Source organism: Dermacentor andersoni, chromosome 3 (assembly GCF_023375885.2).
Source record: "Dermacentor andersoni chromosome 3, qqDerAnde1_hic_scaffold, whole genome shotgun sequence".
Classification (NCBI taxonomy): domain Eukaryota; kingdom Metazoa; phylum Arthropoda; class Arachnida; order Ixodida; family Ixodidae; genus Dermacentor; species Dermacentor andersoni.
In genome coordinates this window covers 41930262-41951737 of record NC_092816.1, presented here as the reverse complement: position 1 = coordinate 41951737, position 21476 = coordinate 41930262, and the positions used below count along the sequence as shown (strand labels likewise).

The 21476-nt window shown below is 50.4% G+C and overlaps 1 pseudogene; it reads left to right on the top strand.

The window, feature by feature from the left end:
- The first annotated feature begins 11319 nt into the window (after positions 1-11319).
- LOC140216346 (uncharacterized) lies at positions 11320-21023 on the top strand (annotated as a pseudogene).
- Positions 21024-21476: the final 453 nt, after the last annotated feature.

Genomic DNA, 21476 nt, shown 5'->3' with positions numbered 1-21476 from the left:
CTCACGTCACCGACGGTAAGACGAGGACAGCAATCCTGACCAAGAAGGCCATCAACGCTCAACGACACGACATCCAACACCGCATCGAACACACCCTCGTCGAAATCGTACCCGAGAAAAAAACAGCAGCAAAGCCTCTTTGTGTTAAACGTGCACAGCCCGCCAAAGGACCACCTAAAGGATCTAGACAAGCTAATGCGAGAAGTGAAGAAGCTGAGCAAGGATAACGGACTGATAGTCGGTGATTTCAATGCTCCACATGTGGCCTGGGGATATGCGGCCTCAAAGAAAAAAGGAGAAGATGTACACAACGTAGCCCAACAACACCTCACGCTACTCAACGACCCGCACACACCCACGCGCATCGGCAACAGTGTATCTAGAAACATCAGCCCCGACCTCACATTTGTACACGGACTCGAACAGTATGAGTGGAGCTGCATGGACGAGAATCTGGGTAGCGACCACTATATAGTGCAAACGATCATCCCGCACACAAAGCGACGATGAAGATTGGAAAAGCCAAGATCACGGACTGGCAGGCCTTTCGCAAAGACGAGAGCGCCATTAATGCGATGATAGACGACATAGAAATATGGATCAGAGGAGTCGTGGAAAGAGCCGAGAAGCATACGAAGACAATCCAGCTGTCTTAAGTCACCCCCGTGGTCTACCCCCCCTTACTCCACCTGTGGGAGGCGCGGAGGGGACTCGCGAAACGCTGGCAGCGCAACAAATGCAACCGGCAACTCAAAATTCGAATCTCTAAGCTGACCAAGGAAACGCGAGAGTACTCTGAACTTGAAAAACAGAACTGGCGCGAAACATGTAACAAGCTTCAAGGGACCTTAAGCAGCAAGCGCACTTGGGCGGTACTCAAGACACTCCTATCAAAGAAGGAGAACAAGAACGCCGCAAAACAGAAAGTGCAGAGACTTATACACAACCACCCGGGGAAAGAGGAAGACATCAAAGAAGTGAAGGAGAAGTTCCTCGGTACAGAGCGAACATAACTGTCGATTCGCACTTTGACGAGTATCGAGGCAAACCAAATATAGAACTGGATCGGCCCTTCACAGAAGCAGAAATCGAGAGGGCCTTGAGCAAGCTCACCCGCAACACGGCGCCGGGGTGCGACAGGATAAACAAGACACTCCGGAACCTTGACGGACCCTCTGTAGACGCACTCTTAAAATACATCAACTAGTGCTGGGAACACGGTAAAGTACCACCGGAATGGAAACATGCCGAGGTAACCATGATACCTAAACCCAACAAGCCCATCAGCGTGCAGAACCTTCGACCTAAATCCCTCACCTCGTGTGCTGGAAAAGTGTATGAGCACATGGTGCACAAGCGCATGATCGAACATCTCGAAGACAACGGACACGTCCCAAACTCCATGTTCGGATTTAGAACTCTCCTGTCCACGCAAGACGTGCTACTGCAGATCAAAGAAAAAGTCATCGACAAACTGGACACGCACAGCAAAAGAGCCATCCTGGCACTTGACGTGAAAGGGGATTTCGACAACGTGTCACACGAAGCCATACTGCAACACCTCAACGTATATAACTGCGGTAAATATATATATAATTACATCAAAGCTTTTCTGAAAGAACGGACAGCCACAGTGGGGATAGGCAACTGGTGCTCTGAGAAATTCGATATACCGCGAAAGGGAACGCCACAAGGCTCTGTCATTTCGCCGATGCTATTTAATCTAGCGATGAGCTCGCTACCCAAACAACTGAAGGAAATAGAAGGGATTGGTCCCGCAATATATGCTGACGACCTCACCATCTGGACTACGGGAGGGTTGACAGGTAAACAGCAAGACGCTCAGCAAAAAGCGGTTGACACAACGGAGAGGTACCTGGAAGCATGTGGACTCACGTGCGCAACAGAAAAGTCAGGGCTCTTGGTGCTAGGAAAGCGCACAAGAGGCCGACAACCGCAGTATATACCAGACCCGGAAGTAAAGGTGGGAGGCATCATGATTCCGCAGGTAACGAGGCTCCGCATCCGCGGTCTCCTGATTCAAAAGGACGGTGCCGGGAGAGCAGAGTTGGAAAAAATTCAGAGAACAATGCAACAAATAACCCACCTTATCAAAAGAGTGACGAGCAAAAGGCACGGTCTCAAGGAGGAAGACTGCACAAGAATAATACAAGCGCTGCTCAGGAGCATCGTCACCTACGGGACCCCATACGTAGACATGAACAGTCAACGAGACAAAGTAAACGCCCTCATCAGAAAATCCTACAAAAGTGCGTTGGGCCTGTCCCCTTCCACATCCACAGTGAAACTACTCAAAATGGGAGTTCACAACACGTGGGAAGAGCTCGAGGAAGTCCACAACGTCAACCAACTGGAGCGACTAAAGTTAACAAAAACGGGAAGAGCCCTGCTCCAAGATCTGGGCTACCAAGTCGAGGATGAGGCACCTACCTCAGCGTATTCCCCACGAGATCAGAGACAAGCTACACATAAGTACCATTCCCAGAAACATGCATCCCGAGTACGACAAGGAGACCGGCGAGAATACAGGCGCTCAAGCACATACTGGAAGGCACCAACAGCAAAGAAGAAAATGTGAGATACACGGACGGAGCTGCGTACGGAACAAACGACCGATTTGCAATCAGCGTGGTCGACGAGAAGGGCGAACAACTTACAGCCACATCCATACGTGCCAAGGATGCGGGCACAGCGGAGGAGCCGGGCATAGCCCTGGCCATCGCAACGTGCAAGAGGACCCTGGTTACCGTGGTGACGGACTCTCAAAAAGCATGCAGGAGGTACGTGAACGGAAGGATCGGAAAGGCAGCACTTCAGGTCTTGACCAACACCGAGATAGAAACAGCACAAATCCTCTGGACGCCGGGACACGAGTCTCTTGCGGGGAACCAGGCGGCGCACGCCGCGGCTTGAGATCATGCACGCCGAGCCATCTCCGACACGCAGAGAACACGGACCAACGACTGCGACGAGGATGATGAACGGATATCCAAGAAGTACCCGGATATCCTGGCGCACTACAGGAAGCAGAGGCGTCGCTACCCACCCGCGCATAAGACTATGAGTAGGGAGCGAGCGGTAACCTGGAGAAGACTCCAGGCTGGAACATACCCGCATGGAACACTGCTGCACGCCATGTATCCGGGCACCTACAGGCGAGACTGCAAGTTCTGCCCGCCGGACACGCCCAACACCTTGCGCCATATGGTGCTGGAGTGCAGAAATAACCGCGAGGTACCACCGTCATCATCACCACCAGGCCATAACATGCAGGAAGAAGCGGATATAGACGAAGAATCGGAAGACCAGTGGGAGGCTCTGCTGGTGACGCAAGACCCTGACAGCCAGCTACGGTTGGTGAACAGGGCTCGGGCGGCGGCAGCGAGCCATGGCTACCTGGACTGAGGAGGCCACCCACCTTCGGGCTCAAGAAGCCTGGTCTAACAATAAAGTTTAATTCTCTCTCTCTCTCTCAACAGGTATGAACCCGGAAAGGTGAAGCAACTATGACGCTGGAAATGCTACCAGAATATAAAAATTCGAAGTGCGCCAGCTAGCAGCGGAGCCCACATCATACGTTCTCGATCGAAAAGAAAGGAGCACATAGTAGGTGACATGCGTTCACACACACCAATGTGCTACTACAAAAGGGCACAATGTCAATGAACGTCCATTACTCTCGCCACCAAACATTTACAGATCGGCTCATGAAAGCGTTGACAGTCTTCATTAAGGACTGAATGGTGTCCACGTAACCAAACCTTTCTTATTGATCTGCTTCGTATTGACCCGATTCCTAGAAGCGCCATCCATTCGCTGAGCAACGTACGGCTCTTCCAAAGCAGAAAAGTTTACTACACTAAACTTATTAAATATGCCTGCGGAAAAGGGCAACAGCGCACTGTAGGAGCACATCCGATAGACGGTCGCGGGACGGTGACGACATGCAGTCCTCCAGAGCATGAACACGCCGTCAACACAGTGTAGGACACGGACAAGACAGGCGCACGACGCGTTAACGAGTTCATGAGGAAGCTTGTTGTAGAGAGCACGCGGCAGGACGATAGGGCTGAAGATTGTTGCTCGTGAGGCAAGGCCAGGCATGTTCTTGTAAATGAGCGTGCTGGAACATTTCTCTTGCGCCACAAGCGACAGCAAACCCTGGGAACCTGAAACGACACAAGCCCTGTTTGTTGGTCATTCGAAAACACGCAGGTGCAGTACAGTCGTGTGTACGCGATATTTACCAGAATTAAGTGCAAGGGCGCCAGGCTAAGTCCAGTCTGCCAGCAGGACACTGTCGGCGAGAGAACGTAGAAGCAATAGCAGTCGCACATGGAACGAGTGATGCTCGTGCTGGAAGTAATCTCTTTAGGAGCGCAGATCGGAGAGTCTGCGTGCAGGAGCGTGCTAGGTACCCATCGCAGTCGAAAACGGGAGTGCAGCACCTATAACGACACAATGCTTATTTGTTAACCACTGGAGGACACAGCCGTAATACGAGTCCCGTGTAAACGACATTTACCAGTAGTGCAGGGCGAGGAGGCAAGGCCAGTCTACCAGCAGGACGCCACTGGCGAGGGAATGTAGAAGCAGTAGTAGTCGCTCCCTGAACAGGTGATGCTCGTGGCCGAAGTAAGCTTTTGGAGCGCAGACCGTAGAGTCGTGTAAGGGCACGCTGGGTACGCTTGTGGACCGCAGTTGAAAACAGGAGTGCAGAACCTGTAACGACACAGTGCTTATTTGTTAAGCACTGGAGGACAGAGTCGTAATACGAGTCCCGTGTAAACGACACTTACCAGTAGTAGTGCAGGGCGAGGAGACAAGTCCAGTCTACCAGCAGGACGCCACTGGTGAGGGAATGTAGAAGCAGTAGTAGTCGCTCCCGAAACAGGTGATGCTCGTGGCCGAAGTAATCTTTTGGAGCGCAGACCGTAGAGACGTGCAAGAGCACGCTGGGTACGCTTGTGGACCGCAGTTGAAAACAGGTGTAGAACCTGTAACGACACAATGCTTATGTGTTAACCACTGGAGGACACAGCCGTATTACGAGTCCCGTGTAAACGACACTTACCAGTAGTGCAGGGCGAGGAGACAAGTCCAGTCTACAAGTAGGATGCCACTGGCGAGAGGATGTATAAGCAATAGCAGTCGCTCCTGGAACAGGTGATGCTCGTGCCCGAAGTAATCTTTTGGAGCGCAGTCCAGAGAGTGAGTTCTGAAGCGTGCTTAGCACCCACTGCAATCGAAAACAAGTGCAGAACCTGTAACGACACAGTGCTTATTTGTTAAACACTGGAAGAGGCAGGGGACAGAATTAGCTGTCCCGTATGGCCTAGCGATCTGGACATTGTTCATCGCGTTCCCACCAGATCTAATGACAAGAAGAATATCGTCGCTCGTTTACATTCGAGAACGAAGAAAGCCGACTTTGTTAGTAAAGTGCGTAAAGCGAAACTGTCTTATGGACATTGGATTTTCAGGCTCTTCCAAAGCTCCCGTTTTTCTAAATGCGCATATGTTTCCATCGAACAAGGCTCTCTTTTCCAAGGCTCTAACTTTGAATAAAGAAAGTGGATGTTCCTTTGGCCGGGCAACTGCCAAATTAAGGCTAGGAACACTACTAACAGCAAGGTTCTGCGTATTCGCGATGAATCCGACCTAACCAAATTAGACTATAGGCAAAATTGTTTAACCAACTGACAGCAAACATGGCTTCTATACTAAAATCCAATCAAGTGAATTCTTAGATTGATTTCATTTTAATGCTAGGAGTGTTCATAAACACTTCGACGCTATCGATAATTTCCTCGCATCGCTAATTAGTCCGTTTTCACCAATATCCATCGTGAAACCTGGTTATATGACGATGACAAAATTTTTTATTGCTGCCCTATCTATAAAGTGGAATACAGCAACCGATTGGCGATTAATCATGGTGGTGCTGCCATATATGGTTCTAATATTGCTTATCGAAGAAGACATGATCTATCCTTAACGGTTACCAAGTGCGAATCTGGATTGAATTCAGTAACTGCTTTCTTGCTCAAGATAGCAAGAATTTCATGTCTGGCTGCATTTACCGTTCTGCCTCATCGTCAGTCAATGAATTCTGTAACAATCTCGAGCATATTTTACATACTGTATAACTAGAAAACAAAAATGTTCTAATATATGATATAAACATTAATTTACTTGAAACATCCCCTATTTGTTTTATAAACTACACTAGTTTATTCCATAGCTACGAATGTGATTGCTTAATTAATGTTCCCACACGCGAAGTCTCTTATGGTACAGGCACACTTACTGATCATGCATTTTCTAACCCGATTAATGCACCAGAGGCAAAAGCTTTGCAGATCGACATCAGTGGTCATTACCACCTGCTTTTACGTTTCAATTCTAATGTGCGACCTTACCCACTTTCAAACACTAAAGATGTTCTTGACAAAGATAGATTCATAAAAACTGTTGCTAATACAAATTGGTCTTCAACTATATCACTAAACGACCCGCAGGAAGCCTTGTCCTAATTTCTTTCACTGATTATCTCGTACATCCCAAAGTTCACCTCGAAAAAGAAATGCAAAAATAATGTGTCATTTTCTCAGAATTCATGGCTCTCACAGCAGTTACTAGAAATGCGCAAATGGGATAACTTATATAGGAAAACTAAAAGGCAATCAATTAACATGAACCTAAGTGCCCGATATGAAAGAGTCCGTGACACTTAACTGTAAAATAAAATCAGCTAAACGATTGTATTTCGAGCAAAGAATTTTACAGGCGGCTAATAACACTAAATAGAAATGGGAGATTGTAGACTCCTTTTTAAGTAGACACACGACTAAACCAGGTATCCAGAATTTCAAGGATGGAGTAGAGCTCGATTCCCCTGCTGAAATAGCCGAGGCTTTTAGCAGTTTTCTAATAATCCACTTACTCCTACACACATCAACATGAACTGTACCTCCATTACTTATATTTCTTACAACGCCAGAAGAAATAGCTGCTGTTATAAATAACCTCAAAGTGACAAGCGCTGGAATTGATGAGGTCCACCCTGCTAACATTAATTGCGCACCTAATTTCCGACATACTTTGATTTATTGTTAATTATTCAATACTGGTTTATTTCCTTCTGAACTGAAGCGCGGCAAAGTTATCGCAGTTATTAAAAAGGCCGATAGGTTATTATAGCAGAACTACAGACCTATTAGCAATCTGCCGTTCTTTGGGATAGTTATTGAGAAACTAACTGAAATGCGGCTATGGAAATATCTAAATTTAACATCTCTGCATGCCAGTTTTCGCCATGGGTATTCCACAGAGCTGGCACTTGTTCATCTTACGGACCAACTAAAAAAAATTATCGACGAGGGATTTCGCGCCGCCACAGTTTTTATCGATCTAACGCAAGCATTTGATAGCATAAATCGGAATACCGTATTTTAAGCTCGAAGCAATCGGTATTTGCGGTCCCGCCCTTCCGCTACTAAAAAGCTACTTATATAACCGGGTTCAAATTGTTTGTTTCCAGTGATTATTCTCGACAGCCAACTACTAACATCGGTGTGCTCCAGGGCTCCATCCTGGGGCCACTTCTGCTTATAGCTTATATTAATGATTTACCTAATTGTCTTTCTTCGACGAAATGCTATGCGTACGCTGATACCACAATATTCACTTTTCAGAAAGACTTCAACTCTCGTTAATAAGCTCTCGTAATAAGCTGACTTAGGAAACATTCTAAGGTGGCGTAATGTTAACATGTTATCTATTAATGCAACTAAGACTAAACTTGATGTATTCTCTTCACATCAGCGAAACAGCTTCCATTCCACCTATCAGTGGGTCCCCACTGCCTTCATCCAAGTTCATGTTCCTTTTTCCTTGGCATTCTACTTGATTGTAATCTGGAATATCACAATATTGCTCACATAAACAGCTTAATGTATACGCATCTTAAAGCACGCGCTTACTTCACACCTACCACATTGCTCTCACTTTACCACTTTCGTCCACTCATATTACTTTTGGTATAATATGTTGGGGAACCACGTATAATATTAGTATTGCATCTATACGGACAATTCAGAACCGAGCCATCAATTTCTTATAGTTCCCACTTTTGTAATACCCCTTCCTTACTACACGAGAACAACATCCTTACTATTTCTCGGCTCACTAAATACAACCTAGGTATTTTTTTCTGCAAATTTCTACATAATGAGCTACCATCGATCACATTTTCACAATCTAACTTAATTCATAGTACCACCAGATTCACGCTGAATAACGATTTTCTTTCACCAAGAATCTGCACCAACTACGGTAAACAAACCGTGGACTTTTTCCATATGGGTATGGAACACTTCCTCTCATTAGGAAAAGCACAAGATCTTTACACCAATTCAAAACTGAACTAAAAAATGCATTTATTGTTGACAGAGTAATGAGAAAATTTACTGTCCCGATTTTTTTGTCCGTTCTTGTTTGCTTTTTTCTTTTGTTTTTATTCTTGTAGATAAACGGGTATTTTCCCATACTAGTTTTGCTACCATAAGATGAGCTAAACCTTGTTATTTGTAATCAATTCTGTATTGTTGCTCTGTTAATGTTCATTTCCTGTTGCTTGTATACTACATTATATAATATTGTTGCTTTGAGATCTTAACTATCGTAACTGTTCTTGTACACAAGGTCCCGATAGAGTCGGAGTATGGGACCTCCTCCTGCATACTAAATACTCGTAATGTAACACAACTTGTAACAATAAATTCTGATTGACACAGCCGCAATACGAGTCCCGTGTAAACGACATTTACCAGTAGTAGTGCAGGGCGAGGAGGCAACTCCAGTCTGCCACCAGGACGCCACTGGCGAGGGAATGTAGAAGCAGTAGTAGTCGCTCCCGAAACAGGTGATGCTCGTGGCCGAAGTAATCTTTTGGAGCGCAGACCGTAGAGTCTGCAAGAGCGCGCTGGGTACGCTTGTGGAGCGCAGTTGAAAACAGGAGTGTAGAACCCGTAACGACACAATGCTTATTTGTTAACCACTGGAGGACACAGCCGTAATACGAGTCCCGTGTAAACGACACGTACCAGTAGTAGTGCAGGGCGAGGAGGCAAGTCCAGTCTACCAGCAGGACGCCACTGGCGAAGGAATGTAGAAGCAGTAGTAGTCGCTCCCGGAACAGGTGATGCTCGTGGCCGAAGTGACCTTTTGGAGCGCAGACCGTAGAGTCGTGCAAGAGCACGCTGGGTACGCTTGTGGACCGCAGTTGAAAACAGGAGTGTAGAACCTGTAACGACACAATGCTTATTTGTTAACCACTGGAGGACACAGCCGTAATAAGAGTCCCGTGTAAACGAAATTTACCAGTAGTAGTGCAGGGAGAGGAGGCAAGTCCAGTCTACCAGCAGGACGCCACTGGCGAGGGAATGTAGAAGCAGTAGTAGTCGCTCCCGGAACAGGTGATGCTCGCGGCCGAAGTAACCTTTTGGAGCGCACACCGTAGAGTCGTGTAAGGGCACGCTTGTGCATCGCAGAACCTCTAACGACACTGATTTATTAAACACTGGAGGACAGTCGTAATACGAGTCCCGCGTAAACGACATTTACCAGTAGTAGTTCCGGTCGAAGAGCCAAGTCCAGTCTACCAGCAGCACGCCGTCCGCGAAAGAATGTACAAGGAATAGCAGTTGCTCATGGAACGGGTGACGCTGGTGCCCGAAGTAATCTTTTGGAGTGCAGACCGTTGAGTCGTGCTAGGGTACGCTGGGTACGCTTGTGGACCTAAGTTGGAAACGGGAATGCAGAACCTGTAACGACACAATGCTTATTTGTTAACCATTGGAGGAAACAGCCTTAATACGAGTCCTGTGTAAAGGACACTTACCAGTAGTAGTGAAGGTGAGGAGAAAAGCCCAGTGAAAAGACCGAACGAAGATACAATGGAAGAGAAAATTTCCGACTGGATTGTGCCTGACCCATGTGGTGTAGAAAACTGCGAAACGCGAAACTCGCCATGGTTCTTGACGTCGCAGAAACTGACGAAACTTTCATTTTGATCTTTTTCAATGGCGGAAAATACTGGCTTACCTCTTCAGAAAGAAGCGATGCATAAAGTGGACTATGTAGTCACAAGGACTGTTCAGAAGGATGGAGAGAGCAATTTAACGTGGAAATCAACTAAGTAGCAATCTGAAGACGATCTCGAAGGCACTAGACAAATTCAGTACCGAGATAAAAATACAACTGTTCAATGCTAAATGTTTGACGACTGGAGTGGCAAAATGAGCGTGCTCGGAAGGATCTGAACAATAGCATATCGCGCCATCAAGAAATTCGAGAATATCGACTAGCAAGAAAATTAAACGTATTTGACGCCTCGTGGTAAAGATCAGGACTGTTCTGAATGATTATCTTCAGACAGGAAGAAATTTGAATGCAGATGTGCCCTACACTGTGAATGAATTTTGGAAGAAGTTGTGCGGAGACGAACACCCGACCGGAGACCGAACGTGCAAGGCGAAATACAAGATCCCCTACGTAGTGCGCAAGCGACAATGGGAGCGCCGACAGGCCGAACGCCAGCTGCTGTCGGAGAGAGATTTCCCGCCACTCGACAAGCCGCCAGATACGCGAAAGTCAAGGACCCCATCGGAAAACCACACTCCCAAATCCAGAGACAGCAGCTGCTGCAAGAGAAGCCTCAGCAGAAAAACGTCACCATCACGTGAGCGAGTGAGCTGGGTCGACGCAGCGAAAGGACACAATATAAGGAACGCGCAGAAAATCACCGAAGCCACGAAGAAAGAAGATATGAACAAGGTACGGGAGGCAAATGTGATCCTAAGACAAGAAAACGCGGCGTTGCGAGTGACCATCAACAACCTCACGAAAGAGATCGCCGAGATCCGTCAGTTGCTGCTAAGCAACAACGGGCCTCTGCAGAGACCCACGCCAAGCACAAGCAAGGCCGAGGAAACGACAACGAACATCCAGGAGAAAGCCATAGAGGAACCGGCACACAAGAAGCGAGCCTTCGAGGCCACGCGCACGCAAACAGAAAACGATCGCATCGACAGCCTCGAAGCGAAATTCGAAGCGACATTCACGAAACTATATTTCTCGTGATTAGCTAATCACGAGAAACATCGCTACAGTGACAGCATTGAAACAAACAATGGAGACCTACCAAGCTGAGAACACGAACAGATTCGCCTACATCCAAAGGACCCTACAGCCGATGGTAAGCCACTCTACGTTTGCGCCCCTCTTCGCGCAACATCCACCCAACCAGGGAGCCCCGTACACGCCAACGCAATCATGGCCGCCAACGCAACACCAGCAGCAGCAGGTGTAACCGCGTGGCAGTGGAACTGTCGCGGCTTCGGAAGGAAGAAGGCAGTCATCCAACAGCACATCGTACATTTCGCGCGCAAGCCAGACGTTATACTACTCCCCGGCTACAGAGTGCACAAGGGACCACCCGACTGCAGAGGCCTGTGCACCCTGGTCAGGAAGGGACTCGCGTTCGTCGAACACGAGCTGCAAATCTCAAGATTGAGCACACACTCACCGAAATTATCCCGGGCAAGAAGAGGATAGGAAGCATATTTCTGCTCAACGTCTACAGCAACCCATCGCAGAGAAAACAGATTCAAGACATTACTGCACAGAGCCAGCACCGCAGCGGGCCGCAACACGCTGATCGCGTGCGGAGACTTCAACGCGGTGAACCCTGCCTGGGGCTACAACAAGCACACAGCAAAGGGCCGCGACCTGTACCAAGACGCCACAGAACTCGACTTCACCCTCATCACGGACCCGACACATCTGACGAGAATTGGTAACTCCGTGTCCCGGGACACCACTCCGGACCTCATGTTCGTCAAGAACGACATCCGGGGCGCGATCACCTGGGGAAATACGGGGACCGACCTAGGCAGCGGCCACACCATTGTGAAAATCGGCATACAGGAACACAACGACACCAGCATCAAAGCACACAGATGGATAGACTGGGATGCCTCTCGAGACGCCAGAACCCAGAAGAGCGACGGTGACGACGAGATCGAAGACATCGACTCGTGGACGGCCGAGATGCTAAGAGGTTTATTAGCAACGGGCGCGAACGGGTAGCCGTCACAAGCGTTCGGCGAAAGACAGCAACAACGAGCTCATGCCGGTAGCGATGGTGCTGTGGCGCAGGCAGGCTACTCTTCTTCGTTACAATCGCCCTCCGCAGAAAAAGGCGCCATCCTGGCGGCTTAAGGCGAAGAGACTATTGGGTCGTAGTACGGCTTAATGCGAGAGACGTGGACAAGTTCGCGGCCGCGATGGCGTAGGTCTGTCGATGGCGTAAGGGGCTCTACGATGTAATTGACAGAGGACGTTTGCTCCAGGACGCGGTAGGGTCCTAGGTACTTTGCGACAAGTTTTGAGGAGAGGCCGGGTGTAGTAGCGGGTACCCGATGCCATACGAGAGAGCCAGGCAAAAAAGTTTGTGCAGAACGGCCGGCAGGTTGACGGGATTGCTGCTGCCACTGGTCCTCGGCGGAAAAAGAGCGGGCAAGCTGGCGGCATTCCTCGGCATGACGAGCAGCTTCAGATAGCGGAGTACTTTCGGACGCGTCAGGTGTATATGACAGAATGGTATCGAGAGTAGTAGAAGGTTCTCGTCCGTATAGGAGAAAGTAAGGGGAAAAACCAGTAGTTGCTTGGGCCGCAGTATTGTACGCATACGTCACGAATGGGAGAACTTGGTCCCAGTTTGAATGATCAGAGGCGACGTACGTGGAGAGCATATCGCCAAGAGTACGGTTGAAGCGCTCGGTCATGCCGTTAGTTTGCGGATGGTACGCTGTACTGGTGCGGTGAACGATTCGGCATTCGTCGAGTAGTGCCTTCAAAGTATCGGAAAGAAAGGCGCGGCCTCTATCGCTCAAAAGTTCGCGAGGGGCACCGTGGCGAAGAACGAAATGTCGTAACAGAAACGATGCAACGTCGCGGGCGGTGGCACTCGGCAGGGCAGCTGTTTCAGCATAGCAGGTCAAGTGATCCACTGCAACAATAATCCAGCGGTTGCCTGCTGGAGTGGAGGGTAGCGGTCCGTATATGTCTATACCAACACGATCAAAGGGCCGACTAGGGCAGGGAAGGGGTTGTGACGGGTAGACTTGTCCGGGAGGTAATTTTCGGCGTTGGCATTGAGCACAGGAGCGAATGAACTTTCTGACGTAGTTATACATGCCGCGCCAATAAAATCGGACGCGTAGTCGAGCATAGGTCTTGAAGAGGCCGGCATGTGCGCACCGAGGGTCTGCGTGGAAAGCGTTGCAGATAAGGTCACGGAGATGGCGGGGTATCACGAGAAGCCACTTGCGACCGTCAGAGAGGTAATTACGACGATACAGAAGGCCGTCGCGAACGCAGAAGTGGGTAGCCTGGCGGCGAAGAGCGCGAGATGGTGAAGAGGTGGATGGATCAGAAAGGATGCTGATGAGAGCACTGATACAGGGATCCTTGCGCTGCTCCGACGGCATGCTGCGCAGTGCATGAGATGGAACTGCATGTGGGCTCAAGGGCGGATAGGCAAGCGCAGTCAGCGGAGACCGGTGAGCGAGAAAGGGCGTCAGCGTCCGTGTGTTTGCGGCCGGAACGATAGAGAACGCGGATGTCGTACTCCTGTAGCTTAAGGGCCCAGCGAGCAAGTCGGCCAGATGGGTCCTTAAGGGTAGACAGCCAAGAAAGGGCGTGATGGTCAGTGACGACATCGAAAGGGTGACCATACAGATAAGGACGGAATTTTCCAAGGGCCCAAATAATGGCTAAACACTCTTTCTCTGTAACAGAGTAATTAGCCTCGGCCTTTGTCAGAGTTCGGCTCGCGTAGGCAACGACATATTCATCAAACCCCGCTTTTCGTTGCGCGAGTACGGCGCCAAGTCCGACGCCGCTGGCATCGGTGTGGACCTCTGTGGGCGCTGCAGGATCGAAGTGGCGGAGGATAGGTGGCGAGGTTAGCAGGCGTCGTAATTTCGTGAAGGCGTGATCACAGGCGGGCGACCAAGCGGAAAGTTCTTTGTCGCCACTTAGAAGGGCTGTCAGGGGTGCACTTATGGAAGCGAAATTTCTAATGAAACGTCGGAAGTATGAGCATAAACCATGGAAACTTTGAAGCTCCTTTAACTTCTTTGGTTGCGGAAAGTCGGTGACAGCGCGGAGCTTGGCTGGATCCGGAAGGACGCCGTCTCGCGATACAACATGGCCAAGAATAGTGAGCTTTCGGGCGCCGAAACGCCATTTTTTTTAAGTTGAAGTCCCGCGTCAGTAAGGCATTTCAGAACTTGCTAGAGACGGCTGAGATGGCTTCGGAAATCAGCGGAAAAGACAACTACGTCATCCAGGTAGCATAAACATTGTTCCATTTGAGGCCGCGTAAAATATTATCCATCATTCTCTCAAAAGTGGCTGGAGCGTTACACAGGCCGAAAGGCATTACGATGAATTCGTACAATCCGTCAGGTGTCACAAATGCTGTTTTAGGTCGATCAGATGGTGCCAAGGGGACTTGCCAGTATCCGGAACGTAAATCCAGCGAAGAAAAGAACTCGGCTCCCTGCAAACAGTCGAGGGCGTCGTCGATGCGTGGTAACGGGTAAACGTGCTTGCGCGTTATCTTGTTCAGACGTCGGTAGTCGACGCAGAATCGAATAGAGCCATCCTTTTTCTTAACTAGGACGACCGGCGATGCCCAGGGACTGTTGGAAGGCTGCACAACGCCAAGCTTGAGCATGTCAGCAACCTGGTGGTCAATGACACGGCGCTCAGAGGCGGATACTCGGTAAGGGCGCTGCCATAAAGGTGCATGACTGCCGGTATCTATCTGGTGAAAAACGGTCGGTGTGCGGCCCAAACCGGAAGCATGACTGTCGAAAGAAGCGCTGAACCTCTGCAGGAGAGCAATAAGCTGGCTTCGTTCTGAAGATGACGTGCCATCGTCGATGGAGCAGTGGAAAGAGTCGAGGAGTGACTGATCAACCGCAGAGTCACAAGTAAGTGCGCCAAGGCCCGCAGAAGTAGAAACGGCAGGAGCGTCAAAGATGCAAAAGGTGTCGACCGGTTGAACAAGGCCTAGGCATTCACCATGAAATAAAGCTAAAGGGCAGGCCGCAGGATTGTCGACGACCATTTTCGTGACGCCATTGCGAAGAGTAAGGAGAGCAAAGGGCAGCGGAGAACATCGGCGGCGAATGAACAGCTCAGAGGGCGTAAAGAAAACAGTGGCATCAGAAATAGCGGCGCACGACACAGGCACAAGCAGGGATGAGCGTGGAGGGACGGAATTGTCTTCGGAAACAAACAGTTTAACACTGGAAGGGTCGTTTTCGATAGTCTCGACGTCGGGAAGTGCAGAAAGTTCGAGTTCGGCGTGACAACAGTCAATAACGGCGTTATTATTTGCAAGGAAGTCCTAGCCTAATATGATGTCATGGATGAACACGTGGGCAGCACGACGAATTCGACGGTATACAGTAGACCTTGAATGAAGACGCGAGCAGTACAGGCAGCGAGAGGCGTTATATTTTGAGCGTTCGCGGTTCGAAGGGAGAAGTCAGAGAGGCGTCAAAACCTTTCGTAGCGTGCGGCAGAGTTCGGCGGAAATTACGGATACGGCGGCTCCTGTATCTACAAGTGCCAGGACGGCGATTCCTTTGACAGAGACTTCAATTATGTTGGCTGGAGAGGAACGAGGACTTGGGCATTGCGACGTGGACGCAGTTCGTGCCTCGGGAACTGCGGCCATCAGTTTTCCTGCTCGGTGGACACGGGACGGCGCCGCATCGGAGAAAGCGAGCGACGACGGGGAGATGGTGAGCGGCGAGTAGAGGCGGTTGGGCGGTCAGGGGAAAAGGACGAGGTAGGAAGGCTGGAAGGCGAAGAGGAAAACGGAGCGGGAAAGGTGGCGCTCGCCGGATGTTCTGAAGAGGAATCATGCCACGACGACAATGGCGCGCCACGTGACCAGCACCACCGCAAGCAAAACATAATGGGCGGTCATCGAAGGTGCGCCACTGGTGGGGGTAAGGTCCGAGTCGCGGTTGAGGATTCGGAAAATGCTGTCGGTCGGGCAGCGGCATAGGAGGAAAATTCCGTCGGTCGTGAAGCGGCATAGATGGCGGCAAAAATATCTGTGGTCGATGCATAGAGGGCGGCAGGGGCGTTTGTGGACGAGATCGGGAAACTGCTTCAGCGTAAGTGAGAGGAGCCGTGACTGGTGTCTGCTCAACGGCTGGAGGAACGGCTTGAGATACTTGTTCTTGAATGAAGTCGCGGATCGTAGGATGCAAAGCAGGTGGAGGTTCATGGACAGAAGATATCAAAGATAGCTGGCGGGCGACCTCTGCGCGAACGAATTCCTGAATTTTTACGAAGAGAGCAGCATGGTTGTCGACTCCAAGGCTTGATAGAGAGTCAGCGGGCGGGATGGGACGTCGGGTGTGAAGCCGTTGCCTGCGCAACTCGTCGTAACTCTGGCACAATTCTATCACTTCAGCGACAGTGTGAGGACTCTTCGATAATAACATTTTAAATGCGTCGTCCTGAATACCCTTCATTATATGTTTGATCTTCTCCTCCTCTGACATCGACGCGTTCACCCGTTTGCACAGGTCGACAGTGTCCTCAATGTAGCTCGTGAAGTTTTCTCCGGCCTCTTGGGATCGTGTGCGCAAACGTTGTTCTGCACGAAGCTTTCTTACTGCAGGCCGACCGAAAACTTGGGTAAAGTTGGTCTTGAAGACCAATCACGAAGTGAGGTCGGCTTCATGGTTTAGAAACCATAGTTTCGCAACGTCCGTAAGATAGAATGCGACGTTTCTCAACTTGATGACGTCGTCCCACTGGTTATGGGCACTCACTCGCTCATAAGACGAGATCCAATCTTCAACGTCTTTGTCATCTCTGCCGGAGAAGATAGGGGGATCTCGCTGACGCAAGGCACCGGCACAAACCAAGGTGGCCGGCGCCATTGGAGGAGCTGGAGGAGTGCGTGCGTCGTCGGGCATGATGGGGAGTAGAGTGCGACTCCGAAGTTCCAGGGTGATCGAAACCCTGCACGTCCACCACTTGCTAAGAGGTTTATTAGCAACGGGCGCGAACGGATAGCCGTCACAAGCGTTCGGCGAAAGACAGCAACCACGAGGTCATGCCGGTAGCGATGGTGCAGTGGCGCAGGCAGGCTACAATTCTTCGTTACAGAGATCAAGAGCGTACGCGACGCGACCAAAGAAATTGAAACGGGCGCGGAGATCGACAAAGTAGACAGGCGGCTTGCGCATCTTATCGAAGCCAAACAGCAGATATTCAATCGCTGGAAGAAACAACGGATTAACCGCAGACTGAGAAAGAAGGTGGCAGAGCTGAACCGAGCGATCGAAGATCACTGCCGCGCTCTCTGCACGCAACAGTGGAAGGAGATCTGCAACGCTGCAGACGGGCATATGCACAGCGGGAAGACGTGGAACCTGCTGCGGCACCTGCTCGACGAAACCAAGACCAAGTCGCACCAAAGGGACAGACTCGCCAGGCTCATACACTGGGCGGTCTCAGCACACGGCGTCGACGAAGTCACCTGGCGCATTAACGACAAATACCTGCCGACTACACCCACCGAACAACACGCGCCGTACAGCGGCCTGCCGAACGCGAAGCTCGATTGTGACATCGACGTCGAGGAGGTACGCGCGGCCCTGCACGACCTCAACAGCCGGTCGGCAGCCGGCCTGGACCTCGTCACGAACAAGGCGCTCAAGAACCTCGGTGATGGCTCGATTGAAAACCTCGCAGAATACTTCAACAAGTGCTGGAGAGCGGGGGCGCTGCCAAAGCTGTGGAAGACAGCCAAGACCATGCTGATCACCAAGCCGGGGAAGCCGCCGGACACTGATAACCTCCGGCCGATCTCGCTCACGTCCTGCGTGGGCAAGGTGCTGGAGCACGTCCTGCTCAACAGGTGGCAAGACTACCTGGAACGAGAAGGGCTGTACCCGGCCACTTTGATCGGCTTCAGATAGCACCTCAGCACGCAGGACGCAATGCTGCAGCTCAAATACCAAATCATCGATGATGGCGGCAGCGCCCGCGACAACAAAGCCATCCTAGGGCTCGACCTGCAGAGCGCCTTCGATAAGGTGAAACACTCGGCGATTCTGTCCCAAGTCTCCAAGCTCAACATGGGCAAAAGATCCTACATCAAGGACTTCCTCACGGACAGGACCGCCGAGCTACGAGCAGGCGACCTACAGACGCAAGAGAAGAAGCTCGGGAGCACTGGCACACTGCAGGGATCGGTCATTTCGCCGATGCTGTTCAACCTGGTAATGATCGGAGTGGCCGAAAAGCTCGGGCACATCGAAGACGTCAGGCACACCATCTACGCGGACGATATCACGCTATGGCTGACCGGTGGCAGCGACGCCCACATCGAGGGCGCGCTGCAAGCCGCCGTCGATGCAATAGAAGACCAGCTGGAAGGCACCGGACTGAGATGTTCGCCGAGCAAATCGGAGCTTCTCATACTCCCACCTACCAAAGACAGCAGAAGCAAGACCAGACAACGCGAAAACGAAAAAATCAGAATCGTTACCAAATCCGGCAACGTAATCCCCGAGGTCGGCAAAATTCGGATCCTAGGCATGGTCATCGAAAAGCACGGAAGAAACGGCGAAACCATCACCCGTCTCAAGGCAAAAGCAGCCAACGCGATTCGACTCCTCAAACGAGTCACTTCCCGGAAGGCTGGCATGAGAGAGGAGAGCCTAATTAGGCTCGTCCGATCCTTCGTCATCAGCCACGTCGCATACGTTGCAGCCTACCACAGATGGCTGCAACACGAACGAAACGAAATCAACGTGCTCATCAGAAGAGCGTACAAGAGCGCACTGGGCCTGTTCGAGTCCACGAGCACGACCCACCTGTTACAACTCGGGATACACAATACGCTCGAAGAAATAGCCGAATCGCCACGGACCTCTCAAATGGAGCGGCTGTTCATAACCAAAGCCGGGAGGGAGATACTGGACGATCTGGGAATTAGACGCTCGAACGAGGTGGAGATGAAGCTCCCCGTACCCCAAGAGGTCCGACGCCAGACCAGAATCGACCCCATGCCGAAGAACATGAATCCCGAGTTCAATAAGGGAAGAAGAGCGGCGAGGGCCAAGGCTCTCATCGACCAGCATGCCAACGACGAACACGCGCGGTACGTGGATGCGGCCGAATACCAACGGAACGCCTTCGCAGCGGTCGTCATAGAGGCGTCAACCGGCGCTACGGGGACGGCAGCGAGCGTGAGAAGCGCCGGAGCGGAACAAGCGGAGGAGGCAGCCATCGCCCTGGCCATCGCCGACGCAGACTGCCACACGGTGCTGAGTGACTCAAGACAGGCGGTGCGAAACTTCGCGAAAGGCCAAATCTGCAGGGAGGCTGTGCGCGTACTGCGAGCGGTCAAACTAGAAGGACGAAAAGTACGATTCAAGTGGTTCCCGGCGCACGCGGGCGACGCGTCGGAAAGCAATGAGAACCATAATGAGACGGCACACGCAGCGGCGCGAGCGCAAACCAACCGCGCCCCGGCGACGGACCGTCCGACGTGGTTCGGAACCAAGGACCGCATGACTGATTACAATGAAATCACGAAGGCCTACCGCCTGGCCCGAGACAGTCGAGCGGAGGCGGTAGTACTGAGACAGCTTCAGACCGGATCGCTACCGAGCCCGAGACTGATGAATCGCATGTACCCCGAGACATATCCGACAGATAGGTGCAGAGTCTGCCGGAGGGAGACCGCAGACTGCACGCACATCTTGTGGGACTGCGTTTAATATCCAGAGGAAGCGAAATCAAGAACGCTCCCACCGCGGCTCGAGGCAGCCACGAAGAGCTACGACCGAGACGATCAGCTCTGGGCCGTCCAGCAGGTCCTCGGGGCGCTTGAAAGGCAGGGACCCAGCGAGCCGGCAACGGCGAGCGGAGACCCGCGCCGAGTAATGGCGACTTCGAGGATGACGTAGGCCCTCGTCGGGGCGCGCGAGCGCCCAACTGCAGGCATAAATAAAGTTGGCTCCAATCCAATCCAATTTCAATGACAGCAAACGTGGTTAAGTTTGCGTTGGTGAAGTTATGCTTGGAACATCATAAACCAGGCAAAAGGCGTGTACGCAAAAGAAAAAAAGAAAAATCGCCGAGCTGCAATGAATCTTTGGAAAGGGACTGCAAACAGTGAAGAAATTAGAATTGAAATGCGCATCAAGGTGCCGTTCTTACGTGATCAAGCCAGACCAGTATTCTAGGAATGAACTGGGACACGGCGGACGGTATTCTGCTATCATATTGATATGAAGACTAGAGTGAAATGCTCACGAAGCAATGAGTACTTCCAAGCCAGGGCAAAAATATTCGGTCGGCTGGAATTTAACGTCCTGCACTGTAACAGCCAATATCGGTATTCAATGACGGGAAAAAAACGAAATCTTGGGACAACCCTTTCCCAGACAAAGATAAATGATCTATGGAAAAATATACCGAGGAAGATAAAGGACTCAAGAGCGCATCGAAAACAAGTAACGGAACCTAAGCACTGACACTTCTCGGATGCAAGCCCGGCGGTGTATTCAAGTGCAGCATTCATGGTAATGTTATATCAGAGCGGAGACACTGCTGGTCCTGGCAAAGAACAGAGTTGCTCTAATGAACACCGTCGTCAGTCTCGCAAATTAGAACTTGCGAGCAACAGTAAAGTATCAGACCACTTGTAGAATCGTGGTGCATTGTAGAAAGTGCACGAAGCACCCGTTGAACACAGACTAACGAAAAAAAAAAAATTGCTCAGTAGGAGAACAATGGGGATCCGTTAATAGTAGTGAAAAGTTGAGCAGATATAACCAGGAATCACCGTAGAAAAGATGTCGTAGTGAACAATTTAGTGGAAGGGATCCCAGTTGCTACAAACCAAATAGCTGTTACAAAATGCCGGATAAAAATGAAAGGAAAGGAGATGATTCTCGTGTTACGTCGAAAATGATCTACGTCGAAAAATATACGTCGGAAATGATCTCAAGAAGAGGCATTGAAGTTGACAAGTTCGGCAGTTACTTGAATATTTGGAGAGCAACAACGTGAATGTTTCGTTCCGTGAATAATATAGGAGGACAAGTTCTACGGTCCACGAAAAGCAAAAGAAATAAATACCGCCGACATCTGCCTCATTTGGCTAGAACAAAGTGTGTATATTGAAAAATCGCAGAAATTCAGCAAGCAAGCGAATGTGCAGACAGTAGGTGAATACCAGATATATTACGATAAAGACCCAATGCGACTACAAAGACGCTTTCGGTAGGGCCCGTATCCCAAGACGAGCAGCACCCCATCACATGTAAATG